Source organism: Cyphomyrmex costatus, unplaced genomic scaffold, assembly GCF_001594065.2.
Source record: "Cyphomyrmex costatus isolate MS0001 unplaced genomic scaffold, Ccosl1.0 scaffold174, whole genome shotgun sequence".
NCBI classification, from domain to species: Eukaryota; Metazoa; Arthropoda; class Insecta; order Hymenoptera; family Formicidae; genus Cyphomyrmex; species Cyphomyrmex costatus.
In genome coordinates, this window is record NW_017275758.1 from 16981 (window position 1) to 26011 (window position 9031).

The window sequence follows — 9031 nt, forward strand, 5'->3', positions numbered from 1 at the left end:
GACGGTGTGGGTGCGGCGGGGTGGCCGAAGGCCGTCCCCTTGCACCCGCCCGTGTGTGTGTGTGTGTGTGTTCGTAAGTGAGATTAATAAATTCATGCAAATGCATTTTTAACGTTTGTAAAGCGTCTTACTTGCGTCGAGGTAATCTGACTGACTAATTGAAACATATCGATCGAAACTATTCACAACGACTGAAAAACTCAAAACAAAGATATATCAATATAAAATTTTTGGAAGTTTATCCAAAAGTAGTCACAGTGTGTACTGTGACTACTTTTGGATAAACTTCCAAAAATTTTATATTGATATATCTTTGTTTTGAGTTTTTCAGTCGTTGTGAATAGTTTCGATCGATATGTTTCAATTAGTCAGTCAGATTACCTCGACGCAAGTAAGACGCTTTACAAACGTTAAAAATGCATTTGCATGAATTTATTAATCTCACTTACGAACACACACACACACACACACACACTCAAGGTCACTCAGGGTCATGACCTTGACAACATATGTCAAGATCAAGGTCATTGGGGGAGGCTCCCCTAATCTACATTTTTACCTGATTTTTTAATATTGATTTTTTTTTAATGTTTCTTTTTATATATTATATAAAATTAAGGAAATTGTATTTTTCTTACAGCTAAAAAAATTTTATTTTATTTATTCAATTAATTATCATTTAATTACATCGCAGAAATTTATAATTTTTTGGGAATGCAATATTAATGATATATTATAATACGTTATTTAAAATAAAATTAATAAATGTAATAAAATTTTGTATGATTATGTTATATATATTATTGTTTATAGAAATTGATGAAAAAACTTTCTTTTAGCATGCATTATCGAATAATGATAACATTAATGAAGTCATGGACTGGAATTCTACAACTGCTACATATTTTGACAGCAGAGAGAATTCGGAATGCTCTTCAAATAGCGATGAGGAATTCATCACCTTTGAGCAAAGTGAAGAAAGATTGCATTTTACAATGCAAAAACGCGATCATTACAGTAATGAAGACAATAATGAAGGAAATATTCAAAGTAATGAATGTGCAAGCCTATATAATAATGAAGACAGTAATGAAGGAAATATTCAAAGTAATGAATGTGCAAGCCTATACAATAATAGTGACTACAGTGTCGTTGATTTTATAGAAGGTAGTAGCACCTCTGATGATGATGGCAGTGTGTACGAAGATTTTGTGAATGATAAAAGCATATTTCAAGCAGAAAATCTCGAACGTATTAACTTAGATAGGAAACCCTTATATGAGGGTTGTGGCATTACAAAAGAAGAGAGTTATTAATTATGACTTATGCTATGCGTTTTGGACTCTCTGATATTGCTCTTCAATCTCTCATAGATCTGATAGATTGTCACCTTCCAAGACAAGAACATAAGTCATTATATTTATTCATTCAAAAATTTCCTAAGCCACCTAATATAATAACACATTTCTTTTGCTCTGGTTGCAAGAGTATAGTTAATTTCTCAGACGAAAGTGAAATCATTATTTGCAGTTGTGGATTGAACTGTATAATGGATGATTTAAAACGGCAACAATGTTTTTTTATTCAAATTCCATTACAAGATCAGTTGATTCGGCTACTTCAAGATGACCATATACATTCTATGCTTCAAGAGGGACTTATAAGTGGCCAAAGCGATGTTCACAGTGGCGAAGTATATAAAAGATTAATACAAGATAGTATTATTTCAATGAAAGATCTCACATTACAGTGGAACACTGATGGAGTACAAATTTTTAAGTCATCTAAAGTAAGTTTGTGGCCTATTCAGGTAGCTATAAATAATTTACCTTTTCAAACTCGTAAAGAAAATATTTTACTCTGCGGATTATGGTACGGATCTAAACCTGAAATGAATATATTCTTGAAACCATTTGTTGAAGAACTAAGTATGCTACATAATGAAGGATTGGAGTATGTCATTCCAGGCTCTGAAAACAAAGCTAAAATAAAAATTCACACTCTCGTAGCCTCAGTTGATTCTCAAGCAAGACCAATGCTCCAAAAAATAAAAACATTTCGAGGTAAACAAGGATGTTCTTTTTGTCTAAATGAAGGAGAGGAGTGTGAAGTTGGTCGTGGGAAAGCAAGGGTTTATCGTGATGATATAGGACAATTGCGAACTCATGAACAGCATGTGCAAGATACCAAAACTGTCATGGAAACTGGAAAGGTTAAAAATGGAATAAAGGATGCATCTATCCTTCTTCTGCTACCTTTATTTAATATAATAACATCTTTTGTGCCTGATTATATGCATTGTATTTTACTTGGTGTTGTAAAAACTATGGTTCAATGGTGGAAAAATGGAGAAAATAAGAAGGAACCTTTCTATATCGGATCAGATATTAAAATGAAAAAAATTGATGCTATCCTTTGTTCTATTAAGCCACCAAGTGAAATTACTAGAACTCCTAGGTCCATTACGGAATGTAAATTATGGAAGGCTTCTGAATGGAAAAACTTTTTATTGTATTACTCTTTGCCGTGTTTACATGGGGTAGGAATGCCAAAAAAATATGTCGATCATTGGTTTCTCCTTGTTTGTAGTTTACATATTTTCCTACATGAGAAAATTACACCAACAAATTTTTCTATTGCAAAAAGATGTATAAGACAATTTGTTTTAAGTATAGAAGATGTATATAATGCACCTCAGCTTATGAAATTCAACATTCATTTACTTCTCCATATTCCTAAAAGTGTGAAACAGTTTGGAGGTTTGTGGGCTGTATCTTGCTTTCCATATGAACATTACAATGGTATATTAGCTAAGATGTTTCGGAGTTCTCAAGCAGTACCCCAGCAAATTTGTAAATTTTATTTAAGACTACAATCTCTTAAAGAAAAGGGTACAGAAGTTTTCTCATCAAATAATAATAATGCATTATTTGCCAAATCTTTGTACGAAGCATTGACTTTTCGGAAGCTTACATCTAGTAATTGCATAGCATATGGTGATCACATACGATTATTTGGTAAGCCGGATTATATTACGTTAACGTTAACTCAAAAAGTTGTTGTGGAAAACTTTTTAAAGGAACAGATACAAAATCAGCAAATTTGCTCGTTTCGTAGATTTATTTACAAAAATATTCTATTTCATGTAGAGGGATATGAACGTATGAGAAGACGCATTAATAATATTGTTTACTTGCAAAATAAAACAGTGGTCTCTATATCACATATACTTATAGTTAAGATTCTTCAATCCAATCATATGAAATGCATTTTGTTAGGTACACGTCTTCACTTACTAATAAATGATACTATTTGTAAAAATCGTTCAATCAATGTGTTACGTCCAGATGATTCTCACGATTCTTTCTTCCGGAAAGGTCTACAAGTGACGAGATAGCGAGACAATAAATAAATAACCGATAGTCCGGCTGTCGGCTTACCAAAAACTTAAACAAAAGTACTCGCTATCCCGCCATAAAATTTATCTCAAGACAATTTATTTACGAGCGTACGTGCACGAATTGTGGGAACACGAATTATCTCCTCGAAGTCTCAGCTAGGAAAAGTAATAAATATACATTCTACTGTCACCGAAAACAGTAAGGCCATTCACTCTACTATCAGCCAAACTGCGGATGATTCTCACAAGTTGCGCTCGTAAAAATTAAAATCTGTCATACAGCGAGCCTTGCGAGGAAGGGTGCACGTGCATCTACTCGATGCGGCCCCTCACGTACTTTAAACAAGATAAGGCCAATAAACTTAAGATAGCGGTGACATCGGTCAAACTCCTTCCCGCCCACAAGACGCATCTTAACTCCCAACCAATCCTAGGGCTAGAAAATTTAGCCCTTTGTTTTACCGATAAATTCCTCCTCCCATCAGAGCCCGACAAAATCAGGGGGAATCAGTATAAAAACCCCGATTTTTGGGAGCTCGCGGCAGTTCATCGCAGTTTTCCGAGGCGTCAAGGGCAATTGTCCGTGTCGTAAGACCGAGTCGATTGTCTGAGACGCATCTTGGAGCGAGTCAAGTTGTCCGTGTGTCAGTTTGTCGGACGGTCTCTTGGACGTTCCTCAATTTTGTCCGAACGGTGCAGTGACGGGGTGGTTGCGCAGTTCACTACCGGAGCTGTCTATTGGATCGGCTGCTCGCGAGGCCCAGCAAACATCTCGACAGTCAAGTCGATCAACCCACGCTAACTACAACAGTGAGACTGGACCATCGCCATTGACAGTAAGCCTGCACTTATATTATACAAATCGAGTAAATTTACTATCAAACTCGATTTTCATTTATTAGTGGAACATACCACCGCAGACGGGGCAACCCCTCGCTGTTCCACTGGGACTGAGCACCCGACTCGCCGCACTGCCCAGATACCCCCTCTTACTGTCCAAGACCGGGGAACTGAAAATCAGACTCAGCCAGAAATTCCTCCACCCCTCGACGTTTCTTACTCCCCCGTTTCAAGTCCTTTATCCCTCTTAAATGATCTCCTAGATCTTCTTCCTTCTCCTCCTCCTTTCCTCGCAGATTCATTCCAGGAAGATCCTCCACTTCCTTCATATCCTTCTTCTGATGAAGAACCACTAGACCTTACAGTTCCAAGATCCTCCTCTATTCTTCCTGAATCCCCTCCGTGCTTGATCCGAAACCCGAATGACATACAAGGTTACCTTGTCGCTGTAACCCAAACCTGTCCTGACTGTAGAGTCGTGGTCTACATCCCGGGTATCAACCATCCCTTTTCCACTCCGATCGCCACTCTCCTAGCAATACGTCCTTCCTCCTTGGGACCTCCCCCACCAACTCTTCACAATCTCTAACCAATTCACCACACACTTACACGCATATGTACTCTATATATTAATTTAGAAGTTACAATAAATTAAATATGTTAATTATATCATTAATCTATAACCTATATGTAATTATTTTATTTCATATAATAAATAATATTTCGATGTTCTTATTATATTAAAGATTACGATTGTGATTTTGATTTAAAAGCAACCTTCCCCGCATTCCAACCGTCATCCCCGAGATCGCACTCGGTCCATATCCCTGGCTATAAGGATTGAGTTCCTTGGCCTAAATTTAAAGGACCAACGGGCGTACGGTTCGGGATAAGAGTCATAGTGTGCCGTATACAAGTATTATAGTATGGCACACTGACCTAATTCCGTACCCTTTCTAGTGCGTCCGACTGTCTCTCGTAACCCTCCGCAGGGCGAGACGAACGGAGACACATCTGGTGTCAGTTACGTTCTTCCGAGGCCTCCTCCTTAACCCAGAACTTCCCACGTAATAAAAATCCTGAGGCTTGGACGTAACAAATGTCTCTTCTAACATTTTCTGTAGTATCATGGAAATGACTTCTGAATGTGTGGTTATTTTTCCCGAAATGATACAATGCAAATGCGTTGTAATGCCATACGATAGCAAACTATGCGTATATCCTCTAGTTAATTCTTTTGAAAGAGACTAACACAGGTAATATATAACAGATAAAATTTTTCAACAAATAATATTTCAAGTATAATAACAGTTAAAAATAAGAGTATAACGAAAGTAAAATTTTATTTTTATTATATTTATCTTCGATATCTGAATTTATATATAGTACATATGTACTTCTGTCTTAATATTCTTCAATTCTGAATATGTTTGTTACTACATAATGTATTGTTTTAGCCCAAGAGAAATACATTTTACAAATCCAATAAAAAATATATATATAAGTAAAGCTATAGGACATTTTATGTTTCCATAAAAATTAATCCCGTCCTTTAATTCAATCTTTAATCCATATATTGTATTATAAAATTGATTATTCAGCTTTAAATTATTGATTACATATTTAATTATTTAATTATTATTTTATATTATATATTAGGTTTATATTTTTATATATTATAGTTTATACATTTATTATCTCAAAAAATTGTACTATAAATATACTGTAGAGATAGGTTATAATATATTCAAAAATTTAGGAGGTACAAAAATAGGTAAAAAATATATAAGTTTAGTATTTCAGTATTTACCCCAATAGTTGGATATCATTTTCGCCAGTACTTAAGTACTGCAACAGTACTAAAACAAGAAATAAATTACTAGGGAAACTACTTACTTATCCTATTAGTATTTCATACCAGAATTTAACTACTGTATCACACAGTACTTCAGTATTTTACTATTACATAAGCAAGTATTGAAATACTCAGTACTTCAAATCTCAGAACGAATTACTAAAATTATTCATAGATCAGTAATTGAACTACTAGAGTACAAGAATGAAGTACTAACTGCCAGTAATAAATTTCAATATTTCAGTAATAAATTACTAACCAACCAGTAATACTTTTCTATAAGGGTTTGTTTACTAATTTCCAAGTTTCATTCTTAATTATACAATCTATTTCTTGATTCATTGCTATTTCCCAATTTTTAATGTCATCGCTATTTATCGTCTCCTCAAATGTATAAGGCGTGTCTACCCTACAATAATTTACAGAAATATTATTTGAACTATTTTCTGGATATCTTATTGGACTTTTCCTATCGCGTGTAGATCTGCGAGGAATTTTTGAACTTACATTTTCTTTATCAATTTTAACTTCATCGTCTTCGTCCGTGCTTTCAAAAACGCTATCATTTAAATTGTTTTCGTGATCACTATCTTCTCCTCTACTTAACTCGAGAGTCGAAGTAGAAGGAAATAAATAAGCGGGTTCATCTTCATCAAGGTTAATATACTTTATGTTTTTTTCGACAATATCCACGTGTCGCGTAACTATTATTCGGTTATTTACCAGCACTCTATAGCCAACATCACTATAGCCTAACAGAATCCCCATATCTGCTTTCTTATCCCATTTAGATAATCTTTTCTGTTCTGGTTTTCTAACAAAGACTTTACTCCCGTACAATTTTAAATGACTAACGTTCGATCTTTTTCTAAAAAATATTTCATACGGCGTTTTCTTTTCAATCGTGTTTGCTAATGAGCAATTTTTTAAATACGTCGAAGCACGTAATTATTTCTGGCCAATATTCTTTATATACTTGTGCCTCATCTAATAGGCAACGCGCCATATCCATTATTGTTCTATAAAACCGTTCCGCAGTACCGTTTAATTCATGCACGTACACTGGACAATTATTTATAAAAATACCTTTATTTTTTGCATATTTGTAAAAACGATTGTTTAAGTATTCTTTACCATTATCACATCTTATTTTCTTTACTCGCTTTTCAGTTAAATTTTCTACTTCATTTATATAATTTACCATAGAGTCAAATACTTCGTCCTTGGACTTTATACAGTAAACTTTAGCTATCTTACTATAATCAACAATAAAAGAAACGAAATATCTTTCACCGTTTGGACCGGCGGTTTTAAAGCTGCCGCATACATCCGTATGTATAATTTCTAAAATATCGTTTGCCTTTGATCTATTATTTTGAAACGGTAAATTATGCATTTTATTTTCTATACAAGTTTTACACTTCATAAATTCGGTTTCAAGTTTATCCGGTATGCCCTCTAGCAATTGTTGTGAACATAATATATTTAAATAGCCCAAGTTTACATGACCTAAGATTCTATGCCATCTTTCCTTTTGAGTTATCTTATTATTATTATTATTTCGCTCGGTATTTGTTAGAAAGATGCGTATTCAAGACGCTCATTCATTGGATAACAGGAACCAATGAACGTATACACTTTAGTCGTGTACTTAATGCACTCTTTATTTTTATTTGTCCAGTAGTTGGTAGTGCTGAGCTGGCGTCTCTTTCGTTTGTTGTTCACTGGTCTGCCTTTTTCGGCTAATATATATTTCGGTCGCTTCTTACGATAGTTTCCTTTTTGTATCGCTACGGGTGTGTAAATACATGCGTTAATCTAATCAGTATCTTCGAGTACATTCATTAATCCATTCCAACAGTATTATATACCCAAGTTTTATTACATTCTACTTCACTTTTCATTTTAAGTACTTGATTTTCTTTGTAAGCTACAGCAATAATTTTTCCTTTTTTGTCAATTATTTTTACAGTATTTTCTTTAGCAACAATCATATTCTCATCTATTAATTTTCCAAAACTTATCAAATTAGCATTCATTTCTTTAGCATAAAATACATTACTTATATTTACTTTATTATTTGTTCCAAAAGCATTAAAATAGCTTACTACATTTCCGATTTTAGTTGCCTTAATATGTCTATTATCGCCCAAATAAATGTTAACCGGTTTTTCAAGTACAATCGATTTCTCAAAATATCTATCATCGTTCACTATGTGATCAGTACACCCGCTATCGAGTAACCATTCTATTTCAGAATTACGTAACCTGTCACCGTCGTCGCTGGTGTACATCGTGTGCGCCGTTGCTATCCAGGCGCTGATTCCTGAGCTGTTCTGCTCGTGTGTAGTGCTTGTCCCAGGCTGCTGGCGGTAGTTCCCGCGCCCTCTATTGAAGTTGCCTCTTCTTCCTCTTCTGTTGCTGCGACCACGTGTTGAGCCTCGCCATGTTCCACCGCTTTGTGCTGTTTGGCCGCCATCATGGCACTCTCTTGTGAAATGCCCGGTTTTGCCACATTTGTAACAATTTCCTTTCGTTGTTACAAAAGCATTCGATCTTCTTCCTGGATGATTGTTTTGATTCTTAATTTCAGCCATTTTTATTTTATTTTTTACATAGTCTGCTGTCTGATCTTCAACTTTTAACGTATCAATTAAATCGCCAATATAACTGTATGATTCTGGCAATGTGTTAAGCATATAATTTAGCTTTTCTTTCTCACTTATTTGAGCACCTGCAGCTTTTAACTCATTCACGGATTTTTCAAAATCATTGAAAAAAGACGCCGTTTCACTATAATTATTCAGTCTCATTTTTTGCAGTCTGTTTCTGCACACAATTTGTAGCGCTGTGAATTCTTTCAAATACATGCCGTCTAATTTCCTCATTATTCCATAAGCTGTCGTTTCTTGCATACAAACTCTAGCTGCTTATTT